Source organism: Panthera onca, chromosome A1, assembly GCF_046562875.1.
Source record: "Panthera onca isolate mPanOnc1 chromosome A1, mPanOnc1 haplotype 2, whole genome shotgun sequence".
NCBI classification, from domain to species: Eukaryota; Metazoa; Chordata; class Mammalia; order Carnivora; family Felidae; genus Panthera; species Panthera onca.
Window position 1 is genome coordinate 117,995,112 of NC_138339.1, and position 17,320 is coordinate 118,012,431.

Sequence of the window (17,320 nt, forward strand, 5' to 3'; positions counted from 1 at the left end):
GGGTCAAGACCCACTGGTTGTCAGGCCACAATCACAGTATCCCGGCTCCTACTCTGGGTCTCCTTCTTTCAATCTGTTTTCTCAGCAGTGGTGGTTCTCAGGAGTGGGGTGGATGTGGGGTTTATGTGTGTGAGTGTGTGTGTCTTTCTGGGAGTCTGACCTTTGTAGGATGGAGGGGATGGGGGAATTGATGTAACCCTACCAAAGTTCTGTTTTCAGCATACTCCTCTGGACAGATACCCATACTTACACATCAGTCAGCTTCCTGGATTTGGAGTCAAACCACACTCAGCCCCAGCCACACATGCTCTTTGGCCTTTGACACGACTGATTGTTAAACCAAGCAGCCCAGGACACATCTCTGAAGTGTTGTAAAATTTCACTGGGGACGAATACTACAGACACCACCTCAGGCTTCATGTAATGCCCACTTGATGTAAATTTGTAGGTCTTTAGACAATTTAAGAGCAATTTTTGTGAAATTTCCCAGGACATTTTGTTTCCTCAGGCAAAAAATGGTTTTTGCTGCATGGACAACAGTTGAGCATCCAGTCCAGCGACAATCAACAGTAGCCTCTCACAGATCAGTAAATATGGGCAGGAAATCAGATTCTTCATGTTCACTATATCCACTCATCACTCTTCCTTCTCATCACTACTAGAGATAGAGTTGTAGGGTGTTCATTCTGAGAGAGAATTTAGAGTTTAGTCAACTAACATTTTTAGAGATGAGGGAATAGAAGCCCAGAGAGTGCTAAGGGCTTGTACCAGTTGTCCAGTAATCTCATGGATTGACTTGGGATAAGAGTTCTCATCATTTGACTCTAAGTCAAACCTTGCCAGGGCCCTTAGATCTTTTGGTGCCTTCAGGGGCAGCTCTGATACAGGATAGGGAGGGATAGGGAGGAAGGCATGAAGAAGGAAGAGAGGGAGGGTGCCGAATGTCAATGGAAACTGATTTATAACAGGGGGACCTCAAGGAGTGAAGAGAATGATCTAGATTTCGCCAGTAGACGCTCTGGACCTTGTTGCCAGTCTTAAGCCACAAACAGGATGCCTGGATCTAAAATCTTTAAGGTTTTTAAAAAAATCGAAGTATAATTAACATACATTGTTAAATTAATCTTTAGGAGGTTTCTATACTCACAAGTGCCTCTAGAAATTTAGCCGTGCTACGTTACATTTTCTCAGGTCCCTGACTCACCTACCTAAGATTCAGAGAGGTTAAGCCATTTACCCAAGATCGCACAACCAGAAGGAGCTAACTCTAAAGCCTATGCCCTTTGCATTACCCTGCACTGGCTTTAAGGGGGCTAGACATAATCTTTACTGTAAATGCAATTGAAAGTATTTGTTCCAAAGAAAAAACCCACAGGAATAATACAGGAGCTTATTTATATTTAAATCATGCCTAGTACAGATGGTTGAGGTTGTGGGCTCCAGGGTCAGATGGTCCAGGTAAAATCCAAGTTCTATCACTTGCAGCTCTTTGACCCTAGGGAAACATTCAGTCCCTTCAAGGAATTCTATTTCTTTTTTTTTTAATGTTTATTATTTTTTTGAGAGAGAGAGAGAGAGTGCAAGCAGGAGAGGGGCAGAGAGAGAGGGAGACACAGAATCCCAAGCAGGCTCCAGGCTCTGAGCCGTCAGCACAGAGCCTGATGCAGATCTTGAACCCACGAACTGTGAGATCATGACCTGAGCCAAAGTCAGATGTTTAACTGACTGAGCCATTCAGGTGCCCCTGGAATTCTTTTACTTCTTACCTTTACAATGGACGTAACTTATTTACTTCATAGTGTTGTTATGAGGATAAAAGGGAGATAATGCTTGTGAATCGCTTAACACCATGTCTGGCACTTAAGCACTCAGAAATGTTAGCTCTTATTTGGTTTTATCATGCACAGTATCAATTGGGGAATGGGATGATGCAGAAAGGGAAAATACAAAAGAGAAAAGACTACCTCTTCTTCATGTTTCAGTTGGCTTAGCTCACTGATTCCTTTGTGTGTCCCCAGAAAAACACCTATCCTACCTGGTTGGTGAGATTAGATCAGCTCATTCCAAAGGTGAGAGACAAGTGAAATCCTTCAGGGGGAAGCCCAACTGGCTGTGCACAAAGATACATGTAACAGGAAAGTCTTTGTAGGATCATTTATAATAGAGAAGACCCAGGAATAACCTAAATGTGAGTTTATAAAGAACAGGTACATCTCAGTCAATGCACCAGAGTATCTCCAGGTGCTTAGGGTAAAACATTGGAATTGTGTTTGATTCCATTTTTTTTCTCTCACTCCGCATGTGAATACCATCAGTAAATCCTGTTGACTCTACCTTTAAAATATGTTCACAGTTTGACTTGTTCTCATTACCTGCACAGCTATCACCCTGTTCTCAAGCCACTGTTAGCTCTTTTGTAGATTTCTGCAATCACTTTCGACTTAGTCTTCCTGCTTCCCCGCTTGCCTTTCTACCTGCAGTAGCATCCTTGCTGTTCTTTGAATCCTACCTTAGAGCCTTTCTACTGGCTTTTCCTATTGTCTGGAAAACTCTTTTCCCCCGTGTTCTCATAGCTCCCCCCATCATCTGCTCAAGCCTGCTTCTCACTAAGGCCTGTTCTATCTGCCATTTTTAATTATGTTCTACCTCTCTCTGAATTTAGTAGTGCCAATCCCCTTTACCCTGCTTTTTCCTAGAATTTATCACTTTTTCATGTACTGTATATTATTTACTTATTTTTTAAGCGTATTGTCTATTTCTTGCCACTGAAATATAAGCTCTTTGAAGGCAGGATTTTGCCTTTTTTTTTCTTTTGGTTTTGTGGTTTCCTATTATATCCTTAGCACGTAGAATAGTTTTAAGCATATAGTAAGTGCTTAATAAATATTTGTTGAAGAATGAATGAATTATTTACAATGAGTTAGTATGGACTCTTGAAATCAATGAGAGGGAACTGTAGGAATTGACACAGAAAGATGTCCAAGATATATTTTTAAATTAAGTCACATTGTAAAACTTTTAAAATATATTTAAATATAAATGGAGTTATACACACATATGTATACACACATATACACACATATGCCTATATGTATATAATTTCATTTATGTTTCATTTATGTTTAAAAAACAACCAAGCCATTTATTTGTATTTGCATACTTATGTATAGAAATGCATAAAATGTTGGCAAGGCCATATTCTAGGCTGAAAATAATAGTTATTTTTGGGGGCAAGAGTGAAGCAGACTTTTTGCTTTATTCTTTATACCTGTCTAATTTTTAAAATTTATCCTGCAAAAGGCTGTATTCATGCAACACCTGTGTTAAGTTTTTATATAAATTTTCTCAGTTGGTATAAATTTTGAAAAAAAATATGTGCAGAAAATTTAGCACTCTTGTTAGATTTTCCTAGATCAGCTAACCTGAACAAGTTGCCAGCAGAGAGGTTTTGAAATGCATAGAAATCATCCTTCTTGCCCACATGACCTGATCCTTGCCTCCCCAGACCCACATCCAGTACTAGACTGTGAACTGCTTGGGAACAAAACTGTGATTGTTTGGTCACATCCATAGCCTTATCTTCCAGAAGCACAATACTTTGGACCTACTGGTGCAAAATACAGATTTGTTTAATTGAAGCAGCTCTTTCCTGACCCACATTCTTTCCAATGTGGCTTCCTTAATGGAGCCTCGGTTCGCTTTCCTCCCTGCAGGTAGCAGTCTTCATCGGCTAGACCTAGCCACGCTTCCTAGAGCAGGATTCTCATGCATCAGGTGCAATCCATGCTTTCAGTAACCCTTATTTCATAACACCTCCTTTACTATTCTAGAATGAAACTAATAGATTAGGGGCGCCTGGGTGGCTCAGTCGGTTAAGCGTCCCACTCTTGATTTCAGCTCAGGTCATGCTCTCCCAGCGTGGGATCGAGCCCCATGTGGAGCTCTGTGCTGACAGCGAGTGGAGCCTGCGTGGGATTCTCTCTCTGCCTCTCTCTGTCCCTCCCCTGCTTGTATTCTCTCTTTCTCTCTCTCTCTCTCTCTCTCTCTCTCTCTCTCTCTCGATCAAAATAAACATTAAATAAAGAAACTAATAGGTTAATCTACCTAGAAATATAACTTGAAAAACCAATACAACACCCTGTTCTTGAAAACCCTTGAGTATGAATAGAAGTAAAGGGAAAATAATTGATAATAAAATACTATGTATTGTAATAGTAAATGCTTGGGCGTGTTTTCCCTAGGAGATATTGTGAAGTAGTCAGTCGGATGGTCTGCTTATGTCTAGGACCCCTGTGAATGCAACAGCTACAGATGCTATCTGATGTAGGAAGAGCATTTCAATCTGTGATGTGATTTTCTAAAATGGTAGACAATTCTCAGCAGAGCTTTTTTAAAAATGTTTATTTATTTTTGAGACAGAGAGAGAGAGAGACCTCACACACCTACACACACACGCACGCACAGGTCGGGGAAGGGCAAAGAGAGAGGGAAACAGAATCAGCCCAGAGCCCAACACAGGGCTCGAACTCACGAACAGGGAGATCATGTCTTGAGCTGAAGTCTGATGCTTAATTGAGCCATCCAGGTGCTGCTCAGCAGAGCTTTTAATTAAAGTACAAACTTCCCTTAATTTATTTGGCTATTTGGTCCCCAGAAATGTATATTAAAGCCAAGCTCCTCACTCTCACCAGTAAACAAACAGATTCTAGACTCAGATAATTATAAACAGGTGTTTTACCTGCATGAGAGTCTGGGGTGTGGGACAGTTTTCGGTTGTGTAGGACTGCCCTTCTTATTGCAGAATGTTCTGCATCCCTGGCCTCCCACCCACTAAATATCTGTGGTGTTCATTCATTGTGAGTACAGTACTGAGAAAGAAGCATTTCCACATATTTCCATAATGCCCCTCAGAGGGCACTCCTGGCCCTCTTAAGAATTTCTGCACTATCTGTGCTGTATGGTAGTATAGCCACATGTCGATACTGAGCCTTGAAATGTGGCTAGTGCAACTAAAGAACTAAACTTTTTGTTTTTTAAATGTTGATTTATTTATTTTTGAAAGAGAGAGAGAGACAGAGCGAGAATCCGAAGCAGTCTCTGAGCTGTCACTGCAGAGACCGACATGGGGCTTGAACCCACAAATGTCAGTATGTCAGTGCAGAGCCTGATGCGGAGCCACGAACCCTGAGATTGTGACCTGAGCTGAAGCCGGATGCTTAACCAACTGACCAAACCAAGTGGCTCTTTTTTTTTTTTTTTTTTTTTTTTTAGTGTAGGTTTCAATCCCACCATGGAGCCCAGTACGGGGCTTGAACTCAGGATGCTGAGATCAAGACCTGAACCAAGACCATGAGTCAGATGCTTAACTGAGCCACCCAAATGCCCTAAAGAATGAAACTTTTAATTTAATTTACACATTTAAAACTAATGCTCTGTTCAGTTTTTGGGAAACTTTTAAGTATGATCGGGACAACTTAGTTGGGTAGTGAATCTACCTTGTCTACTGTAAATTTCCTGAACTCTGAATACAGATCAAATATTTCTAATAAAAGGTTTACTGAACTAATTGAGATGCTCTAAGTGTAAAATACCCAGAGGAATTTGAAGATTTAGAAAGCAAAAAAGAATATAGGGACTCCTGGCTGGCTCAGTCAGAAGAGCATGTGACTCTTGATCTTGGGGTCATGAGTTCAAACCCCACATTGGGTGTAGAGATTACTTAAATACATAAAACTAAAAAAAAAAAAAGAATATAGAATATCTTATGAACACCATTCCTATATTACATTACATGTTGAAATGAAAAAGGTTTGGATTTATTGGATTAAATGTTATTAAAATGAATTTCACTTATTTCTTTTTATTTTGTTAATGCTGCTACTAGAAAATTTAAAACTACATATATGGGGGCAACTGGGTGACTCAGTCAGTTAAGCGTCCGACTTCGGGTCAGGTCACGATCTCATGGTTTGTGGGTTCAAGCCGTGCGTCAGACTCTTTGCTGACAGCTCAGAGCCTGAAGCCTGCTTCAGATTCTGTGTCTCCTTCTCTCTCTGACCCTTCCCCACTCACACACTCTCTCTGTCTCTCTCTCTCTCAAAAATAAACATTAAAAAAAAGTACATATGTGGATCACATTATGTTTCCATTGGAGACTGTTGGGATCGAGAAAAGTCAGGGCCATTTTGTGGCCTCTGAGATCCCTTCTTGCTTTTTGTCTGGTAGAAACGCACAGTGAGTCAGAAGTGAGAGAGGAGTTTGAAGTATTGGTTCCTTATTCACTAGCTGGCAAACCAGGGGCTGCAGGGGCAGGGTCTCTGCAATACTAGAATAATCCCAAGTGATTATTAGTTTTTAATGAAGCCCCAGATTTTCGCCTGTGGTTTCTGGCAGGGTTGATGTTTTTCCACTACATGCACCCTCTGCTCAGTCCTCTGGGAACCTTCCCTTTACATTCTGACGTGGGGCTTTTGGCCTGTGACACAAAGACTTGTGCCAGCTCTACTCAGAGGCAATGAGGAAAAAGCATTTCAACGTACGCGGAAGATGGCCTATCGCTCCATTCCGGTGATTTACAGATAATACAGGTGGTTAAGTTTCAAAGCAAACTGTGGGGTCTCCTCTGAGGCAGAGCATAGAGAACCAACCTAGCCTGTGGGCAGCTCAGTTACATTCCAGCCACAGAGAGGCCTCCCTGATCATATATTCAGAAGTCTATTACGGGTTTTAGATTACAACTAGACTAGTTAAAATAATTTTCTGTTCTACCTTTAAGGAAATGACTTCTTTTTCCTTAAGTGGTCAGTTTGGTGACAGGAGAAGAGCAAAAATGGTGGCAAGCTTGAGCTTTAGGGACCAAACTCAGAGTACCAATTGTCAGATTTCATGGCTGTGGAACCATGGGCAGACAGCTTAGCCTCTCTGAGCTGCAGTTTCCAGTTTTCCTATCTGAAATACCTCTTCCATATATAGCGTGTACTCAATAAGCAGTAACGGTTGTTCACTACCAAGAAGTAGGAGTGGGAGGTGAGGAGAATTTTTAAGCGAGGAAGCATCTTAGAACAGCATCTCCAACACTATATTCCTCAGAACACTGGTCCAATGAAGTAGAATCCCAACAGTAAAAAGTTTTGCAGTTACTACATTTTGGAAATGGTGTATCCCTCAGTGGAGACTGGTAAAGTACATTAGCATATTTAACATTCTAAGAAGTCCTGCAGCAAAGAAATCAGTTAAAGTAATTTTTTAAAATGTTTGTTTTTGAGACAGAGAGAGAAAGAGACAGAAACAGAACATGAGTTGGGGAGGGGCAGAGAGCCGGAGTCACAGAATCCAAAGCAGGCTCCAGGCTCTGAGCTGTCAGCACAGAGCCTGATGTGGGGCTTGAACTCATGAGCTGTGAGATCGTGACCTGAGCTGAAGTTAGACGCTTAACTGACTGAGCCAGCCAGGTGTCCCGAAATGAATTTTACTTAGCTGAACCCAGCCTTTCCCAAACTTATTTTATTAGTTCTTTTTCCCCCTCAAGGAATAACTATTACCTCTGTGAAGCCTACTTTGGGAAATAATGGCATGAGAAAAATATCTAACCTTCTAATCAGAATCCATTGATCCCACACTTCGGATGGGCTGGAGTCCTTGTCAGATTGTCCTGTGGTGTGGGGGGAAAATGAGACAAGCCACTAGACTATGTCCCATGTCACCTAGGTCCATAATGAAAAGCTCATCTGTGAGGGAAAAACTTAGGGGGGAAAAAGTAGTGAAATGAAATGTAGTTTCTTGAAACATTGCCTTGGAAATTTCTGTTTTGGTTGGTTTTGGTGCAGGGGGAACTGTAAACTAGATATAGAGTCCCGTGAACTCTCACAGCTCTCCTCAAATGATCAATAGCTATCATAATCTTCTGCCATAAAAATATTTCAAAAGAGTTTCAAAATGCCAGACTGGGGTTTAAATACACACACACACACACACTCTGCATAGTTATATATGAGCAGATTAAAAGGATATGTTTAATTTATAAGTGCTACTTTGATTAGAAATGATAGATGTGGAAAGACTGCTAAAGGATAATGTTCATACTCAATTTGCAATAATTACACATTTCTTTCATCAAGACACATATCTAATATAATCTCCCAAATCCCAAAGTACACATAAAAATAAAGTCCAGTAAATGACACCAGATAGAATAGGATAAAAATTCTACTCCTACGAAGATTCAGAATACACCAGGGTCTAAATCTAAATGCACAGAAGCAGACCTAGATAGTTTTGAGTATTTTGGTTAGAGCATTATTGGCCTCCAATTTTTATTTTATATATTTCAAACAGAAGAACGTTAGAGTACAATACACAACCATCAAGAATTAACATTTTTCCCATTCGTTTTACTTCACATATGTACATATATATTTAAATATGTATATATATGGGGGGATAAACTGGTTCACAATCAATTGCAAATATGATACTTCACCTTAAATATTTCAGTATGTATCTCTTACAAAAAGGTCATTCTCCCACATAAACACATGGTATTATTCTGCCAATAATTCTCTAGTTCCATCTGAAACCAACTCTAGAGTCAAGTTTCTGCAGGAACAGTCAAGGTTCATATATTACATTTGTTTATATCTCTTTAAATCTAGAACGTTCCTGTCATCCCAACACTTTTTCCCCAGCGCATTGACTTTGTGGTGAGACTCATAGTCTGGTAGGATGTCCCACATAGTGGCTTAGTATATCTGATTGTTATCTCTTGGTGTCATTTAGCCCATTCTTCTATATCCTGTGCTTTTTATAAACCAAAAGTTAGGTTGAGATTCAGGATTAGATAAACATTTAACTATACCTCATCAATGAAATGATTATTCCCATTTGCCTTTTTCCCAGTGTAGGTGTACATAGTGCCTTTCACCATCAAGAATGTTCTGGTTTGGGGCGCGTGGGTGGCTCAGTTGGTTGGCTGATCATTGGCTCAGGTCATGATCTTACGGTTTGTAAGTTCGAGCCCTGCATGGAAGATCTGCTTGACATAAAGCAGGAAATTGGGGATAAGGTTGTTGGATGGCTGGGTCAGCCTCTTGATGTCGTTCAGGTTGCAGCCCAATTTTTTAAGAACAACTGTACTTGTCGTACAAATTGAGGCATTACGCGAACAGAAATTTGGCTCTAGAAACAATGCAAAACCTACCTGTCCTTTTGATCAATACTAAAACCTCCCTTATTTATCTCAAAAGGCTTGCAGATAATGTAGAAGATCTGGAATTTAGGGAGGACATACTGCCCTTGGAGAAACTTATACATTCTTCTCTTTGCTTTTGAGTTGTAAAGGTTCTGCCTGTTTCCTCCAGGAACTCAGAGCCCTTTCTTAAAATGTGAACTTCAGGGAGATAATTCTTTTTTTTTTAATGTTTATTTATTAATTTTGATGAGGGGGGAGGGCAGAGAGAGAGAGGAAGAAAGAGAATTCCAAGCAGGCTCTGTGCTGTCAGTTCAGAGCCCAATGTGGGGCTCCATCCCATGAGCCGTGAAATCATGACCTGAGCTGAAATCAAGAGTTGTATGCTTAACCGGCTGGGCCACCCAGGCATCCTGAACTTTAGGTGGGTAATTCTGACCAGGAAGGGAAAAAAGGTGATAATTTGGAAATTAGGTGAATGAAAATCTTAAAAGTCTCCTCCACAAATATTAGTAAAATTTTAGCCATCTGAGAGGTAACCTTAACTTATTCTGTCTGCCAGAAACACAATTTGGACTCCATTACTCTTTATAAACTAGAGTATTTTGCATTATCATATCTGTCTTAAGGCTAATGTTTTAAAATGAAAGTTATAAGATTTCTGCATCTATCTTTATGTTTGTGTATGTCGATGTGTTTATGTTACAGATGTGTGATATTTTTCTATCTTTGGATGGTGTTGCCCAAATTAATTTGTAAAGAGCTCTTTTAATTAGCTTAAAAACAAACAAGCATTTATATTAATCAAGTATACTCTCAGAAATATATAAACTAACACAAATATTTTTCAAGGTCATGTGATCTAGGTTAGTCTTTGGTGTATAATTGCTAGTTTAAGTTTGTTGGTTTAATTCAAACACATCTTTAGAATTATCAGCATTAAATATAATATTTTATGCTACCTAGGTTTACTATAAGTCAAATAAACATGTTACCTCTGTTACAGAATCTGTCAACAAGAAAGATAACTTAAAATGGTTGTTAGCTGTTTAATGTCTCGTGAAATTTTCATGAGTAATCGAAACATAACTATTAGGAATAAGTAAATCAGATCTAAGTAAGATAGAAGTTTATAAATGAACTTCCCAATAATAAGTATGCTTTGTGGTATGTCTACTTAAAAATAGTTTCCACAGTCTTGGAGTGCCTGTGTGGCTCAGTCAGTTGAATTACTCTTGATTTCGGCTCAGGTCATGATCCCAACATTGCTGGATTGAGTCCCGAGTCAGTTTCTGCACTAAGTGTGGAGCCTGCTTAAGATTATTTCTTTCTCTCTGTCTGTCTCTCTGTCTCTCCCTCTGCTCCTCTCCCCCTGCTCATGTGTTTTCTCTCTGTCTTTCTAAAAAAAAAAAAAAAAGTCTCCAAAATCTTTTTGGTAACTTAAAACCATAAAGATATAGTGAAATAAGTTAAGTGATGAATATGCATCATTCCCAAATAAGATAAAGTACTGAAAAAATAATTACTGGACATAGGTTTATCCACTTTTGCCTTCCTTTTAAAGATGCTTGGGTCTTTTAGTAAACATGTTTTGTGCCACACTGAGAATTTGCCTATAAGGAAGCATATACTTCTAGAAATTATGAAAAAGATTTATTAAATTTGCAGTTCCACAGAATGCTAGTGTGACAGACAATCCAGAACTTCTTACTTCTTAGTTTTCAGTAGGAATGATGGATTTTAAGTTTTAAGAAATCTAATTAATGCATGTAATTAAAACCACTTAGAAATAATAAGGGTAAAAGGAAACAACTCTACATGGAAAGTAGGTAGGGAAAGTGGAATGACCAGTTGTTCCAGAATGAGAAAGAGAAAGCCATAGGCCAAAACCTGAATGGATATAAAAGGAGTTTTATCAGGTTTGTGGAAGAGAAATCTTGGAAGAGAAATTTTATATGCGGTTAAGGTGACTAAAATGGGAATGGATGTGTTCACGATTTTAAAGAGTGAGTTTCAGTATCAGAAGTACGCTGGTACAAAATTGGAATTTGGCCTTTCTCTCTATTAAAAGGACAAATTTTTCTTGGAATATTGATCTTCTCTTGATAAGAAGTGTATGAAATTTATTGTTTTTTGTTTTAAACTTTTGGGTAATCAATCTGGAAAGCAAAGAGTTTGAGTTTTACCAAAATAATTTACTGTGTATTTACTTGTTTTTATCAGATCTTTGATTACTTAAGAAAACACAGCCTTCTCAATACTGGAAGACTAAATTTTGTTCACAACTACATAACTTTCTGTATTTTCCTTTAAAATCTTCTATTGTCGCTTTAGTTAAATTGATAATTTGGTATTATTTTATAACGATCTGAGATTCTATTTAGTCAGATGTTCAAACCTTTTGACAATTTCGCTAAATCAAATTGTGAATGCAGTCTTTTTGACCTCATAGTAACTTTGAGATTTTCCAGAAGGTCGTTAGAAAATCTCAAAGAGGGTGCCTGGGTGGCTCAGTCAGTTAAGCATCTGACTTTTGATTTTGGCTTAGGTCATGATCTCCTAGCCCCATGTCAGGCTCTGCACTGGAAGTGCAGAGTGGGATTCCCTCTCTCTCTCTCTGTCTCTTTTTCTGCCCCAACTCTGCTAGCACATATGCACTCTCTGTCTCTTAAAATGAATAAACTTTGAAAAAAAGGAAAAGAAAGTCTCAAAGCATTAGCCTTTCACCTTGTAAAAGAGAAATTTTAAGCTAATTAGGTTTATCTGGTATGTCAAAAGAAATTATGTGGGAAGCTTGTCAAATAAGTGATGACAAACCTTCTTAGGTTATATGTGTATGAATGTCTATTACTAATATATATATTCTAGAAATTGTTCAAAGTTGCTAGAAATCTGTCAGTATTCTCATTGTTCAGCTGTTATCTAAAATTATTGTATGCCACAGAAATAACATTTCCTAATTGAATGAACTTTCATCAGATCTATAACCATGGCTATTTTTTAAAAGTCTTTTTGTCATTTATAGACAATTACTATTTTACTCTGATGCTTCTGCAAAGGTACTTCATCTTCAGACAGATTCATGGAAAGGGTTCTAGAATATAGGTTTCTGATAACTTTAAGATCATAAAACTGAACTGAGTAAGAATATCCAGAACTAAATGAAAAACTGGAGTCAAGCAAAACAAGAGTTAATTACATGGGATTAAATGAATTGATGAAAATGATTATAATTTTTTTTTACAGCTGTTCCTTGAAACATTGCTGATTCCTTAAGGTTTTCTTTTTCTTCCAGATTTAAGGAAAGCCTTTTATCTTTTTCTTAAGCTCTGTATGACTTAGAGTAATTTTGTAAAGTATGCCTTTGTAAACAGAATTGAAACATTTACTTTTACTCTTTATCTGATCCCTCTAGAATTCAGAAACCTATTGAGTATTCTTATTTTCATGGCAGTATAATTATTTGCATTAGTTCAGTAGAAAATGTTCTCCTTATAACAGGACACAGTTGCAAACACTGGTTGTATTACCAAATCTTTGACTGGAATGTCATATTTGAGAATATGTATACCATCACATATAACCAGACAGTTTGAAGGAACAAAGATGACTTATGCAGCCAATAAAAGCCCCTTGGAAAAACTAGCCTGATAACTTGCTTAAGGGTTTTCTGTAGACTTACCAGCTGGGTGAAGGAGGTTGCTCCCTGGCAGCCACTTGGGAGCCCTCAGGACAGCCTTAAAAGAGAAGAATTCATGCAAATCTGTAAGTATTCCAGGTGAAGTCTGATGGTGAGTTCTTGGCTAGGTTTCTTAGTCTGGAGAGGCTTTTAACAGTTGAATCTAAGCTTCATTAGGAAAAGGTCCCTCAAAGCAGATTTAAAAAGAGCCTATATGGTTGATTACTATGCTTGCTGCGTTTATGTAAATAATTAGTCCAAATGTAATGAGACTAGACTTATTTTGCAAACAAATTAGTCTTAGTGTGTTGATCTTTGATAGAGATGAGGGTGACTGTAGAGGAAAAAAATTGTTTCATTGGAAATTGTACACAAACTTGCAGACATCAGATTCTAGTCTTGTTCATTGTCTTTGAGGTTTTGTTATATACCTATAAACTGAAGTGGATCCTGAATTCTACTGGCTACAACTCTCCGGTCTAAAGTTTCCAATTATCTCCCATCCTTCTGATTTGGAATCAGTAATAACAAAGACTGCCTTGAACTCTCCTTGGACGAGACCATATCAGGTCCTCCGCACTACCCACATACAAGTCAAACCTCAGGAACTTGAATCTTGGGTCCACATCTGCCTGTTAAAAAGGTCTCCTCCAGGGGCGCCTTGGTGGCTCAGTAGGGTAAGTGTCCACCTTGTGATTTCAGCTTCAGGTGGTCATCTCACAGTTCGTGGGATCGAGCCCCGTGTTGGGCTCTGCACTGAGAACCTGGAACCTGCTTGGGATTCTCTTTCTTCTCTCTCTCTCTCTCTGCCCCTGCCCATTTGTGTGCACATATGAACGCATGCACACACACACTCTCTCTCAAAATAAATAAACAAACTTTTTTTAAAGGGGGGAGTCCTCCAGATTCTTGGAACTGCACACCAGCTAGAGATCTAAACTTAAAGTTGACGAGGGAGTTTACTTCCCAGAAGCAGACAGCATCTTGAGTGGACAGCTCTCCCAAGTTCACAGATCAAGACCTTCATCTCCAGCATTAAAACTTTACTCTTTTTGCTTTTTTACTGCTTGCTTTTTCTCTCTATTAATGCACAGGAGGACAATGCTTCTTAATTCTGGTGACTATCACTGACTTTACCAATCAGGCCACAGCTGCACAACAAAAGTCCCTTAACTTTCCTGCTAAGGTGGTTTTAAATAATAGAATTGCTTTAGATTGCTTATTGGCTGAGCAAAGAGGAGTCCGTGCCATAGCAATTAACTCCTGCTGTTAATTGCTGAATCAATACTTTTGGTATTATACCAAATACAAGAAATTGACAAATATGCTGCTTGGCCAAAATAGGTTGATGCCCTTTTAGGTACATTTTGTCATTTATTTGATACCAGCTGGTTTAGTTCATGAATGCCCTGGCTAATGAGTAGACTTAAGTCTCTTGGTGTTATCTTCCTGATAGTTAGCACTTCAGTCTCCCTTGTGTGCTGTGTTCTCCAGGAGGTCTTAAGGGCATGTTTGCAGCCATCAGCAGTACATCAGATGGTCTCACTGCACTTGGAGAAACAGAAACAAGATGAACAATGAGAGGAACACAAAAACAATCCTTCCCCAGATCTGATGTCTTTCCCTTTGAGTTTCACAATGAGACCAGAGCCACTCAGTTTTGGTGGTAACTGAGAGCACGAATACCAGAAGTTTGGTCAATCTCTCGTGTGTAAGAGTGTGACCAAAATGGAGGAACTGCTAAATTAATTACACAGGGAGGCCATCAAACTGCTGTGGCTCTAGTGCTGTGGCAGCCTGCCTGAGCCGTGTAACCCACAATCTAAGCCTGTAAATGCCTAATGGTTATGAAATCAAAGCACTAAGGACAACCAGTCGCTAAAAGCCAATCAATAATTTTCTAACTTCTGCCTTCTCTCTATAGAAAGTCTCTCCCTGAGCTCCTGTTGGTGGAGCACTCCTACCAACCACTCCTAATTTGGTGCTACTTGATTCAAATCTCTTTTTTTCTGAGATAATATAAGATAATGGTATTCATTCTATATGCTGGGATAAATGAATGAGGCTAATGTAGTCAGAGATGACTACCTAGAAGCCTGAGGACCTACCTGGTTGTTCTGAGGGCTGAGGGACCCATGTATCAGCCTCCTACAGGAGGCTACGGGTGCATTCATGGTACATCAGGGCCAGCTCTGCACCCTAGGAAACCTAGAGAAATGTATATTCTGATGTTATGATGAGCACATCTTTCTTTTTTAACAATGGTGTTTCTCTTTGTGTGTGTGTGTGTGTGTGTGTGTGTGTTTCTTGTTCCTTGCATTGATTACACAGGACCTGATCATTGTGAAACCCCTCCTTAGTGGAAATATAAATGTCTTTCTCGACTACTTTCTGATCCTACGTATTCTTTTTAATTTTTTTAAGGTTTATTTATTTTTTAGACAGAGACAGAGCATGAATGGGGGAGGATCAGAGAGAGGGAGACACAGAATCTGGAACAGGCCCCAGGCTCTGAGCTGTCAGCACAGAGCCCGACGCAGGGCTCGAACTCATGGACCGCGAGATCATGACCTGAGCTGAAGTCGGCCGCTTAACCGACTGAGCCACCCAGGCGCCCCTGATCCTACGTATTCTACATGAAGTATGCTCAACTCCTGTTCCAAAACTTTGATTTATCTGATTTTTCTTGCCTGGGAGTCATACCTTCAACAGTTACTAACTGAGTTCTCTTATGTGCCAGTTATTTTGGTAAACACCAGGGATAGAGAAGTAAAGACTGTTTCTGACTCTAAGATATTTACAGTTCAGTGAAGGGAAACACAGGAATGGTAAGAGGAGGTAAGAAGCGCTTAATGGTGGTCAGTCCAAAGTTCCATGGCCTTAGACTTGGGGCAAGTGGGAAGAGTTCCCAGAAGCAGTGACATTTGACGTGTAGCTTGAAGGAGAAGTAGAAGTATGGCATTTCAAACAGGAAATAGAGCACTGAATAAGAGACAGAAACCCGTGGTTCTAAGAAGTAGGTGAGCTTGTCAGTGTGCCTGGACCACCAATTATAGGCAGCACCTGGAAGAGTGACAGAGGACGAGGGTGCAAGTGAAGGGACAGGTTTTGGGTTTTGCCTGCTGCAAAATTAGGTTAAGACTTTTTATGTAGGAGACTGACATCTGTAGATAGTTTTTTTTTAAAACATGGCTGTGGCATCAATATGGAGAATGGATGGGTGGGGAAGTCATTAGGAGATTGTTGCCATCTTGAAAACAGAAGTGATGAGGGCTTGACCTAGGGTCATGATGGTGGGAGTGGATGAAGGAAGGCAGTGGCGATAGAATCCATAGGAATGGCTGCAGGAATATAAGACAAATCAGTTTGGACAACTGAGTAAGTGATGAAATCATCAACAAAGAGGAGGAGAAAGTCTCAACCCCCCACCATTTCAGCTCTTCAAATCCAAGCCATCCTTTTAGACTCTGCTCACTCCTCCTTCCGGTCATTGTCTCCTTAGGGACCACCCTCTCCCCAGAATATCTATTCTAGGAGACAGCAGTGGACAGTTTGCCACCAGCAGGAGGCTGTTATTTCATATATGTTAGGTCTGTTTCCTAAACTAGAGTGCAGGACTCTCATTCACAAGCCCCACATCTCATACTGCCCTGATATTCCTCTCAGTGACTGTTGCACAGTGACAGGCATTTACTGCATGTTATCTGCCATAGGCAATGGGGCCTAGTGCTGTGCTTGCAAGTGAAATCTTAAATATAAAATAAAAATGAAGTGTAACTGCTCTGGTTAATGCTGGAGTACGAGGCCTGGAACCTAGGATCTGTAGTTTCCTCCCGTCTAGGGCTCCATGAGACACAGTTTGAAAACTTTTGGCTTAGTGGACTGGCCGTTGGTTGTGGAGTCAGAACTGAGTTCTGATCCCTGCTCTGTCTCTTACCTAGCTGCAATGGAGTAGCCCCTCTTTCCCCTCTGTAAAACAGGGATAATTATACTTCCAATGGCTTATGGGGAGGACAAAATAAGGCAGTGTGTGTAAAAATCTCTGGCACCTATTAAATACTCGCTAGGTCATTGTAGTTGGTAAGAATATTAAGACACTTGCTAGCTGATGGTGTAACTGACCCTTGTTGAATTGGTACTTTGTTCAGTCTATATAAACTTAACCATTGCTCAGGTTAGGAAAAGCCAGGGTTTGGTTGAAGTTATTGGGGAGTTTGGGATCAAAGGGGACCCAATCTTGTCTTATGCTGTGCTCTCTCTACTCCATAAACCCACAATCGCCTGCCTTTGCATGAGGATCTGTCAATATTTAATGTGTGGGTGTCAGTTGCTGTAAACTGAGCATACCCCAGCACCAACTTGAATTAATTATATGCAAGAGGAGAGAAAATAAAATGCCTCCTTCTCAGAGCCCCAAGTTTCATTGGCTACGCTGAAGCCAGGAAACCACAGGGTGA

General features: G+C 39.8%; 1 pseudogene; it reads right to left on the bottom strand.

Annotated features, from left to right (window-relative positions):
* LOC132680426 (interferon regulatory factor 3-like) overlaps window positions 1–15,037 on the bottom strand; it is a 35,329-nt pseudogene extending 20,292 nt beyond the window's left edge.
* Window positions 15,038–17,320: the final 2,283 nt, after the last annotated feature.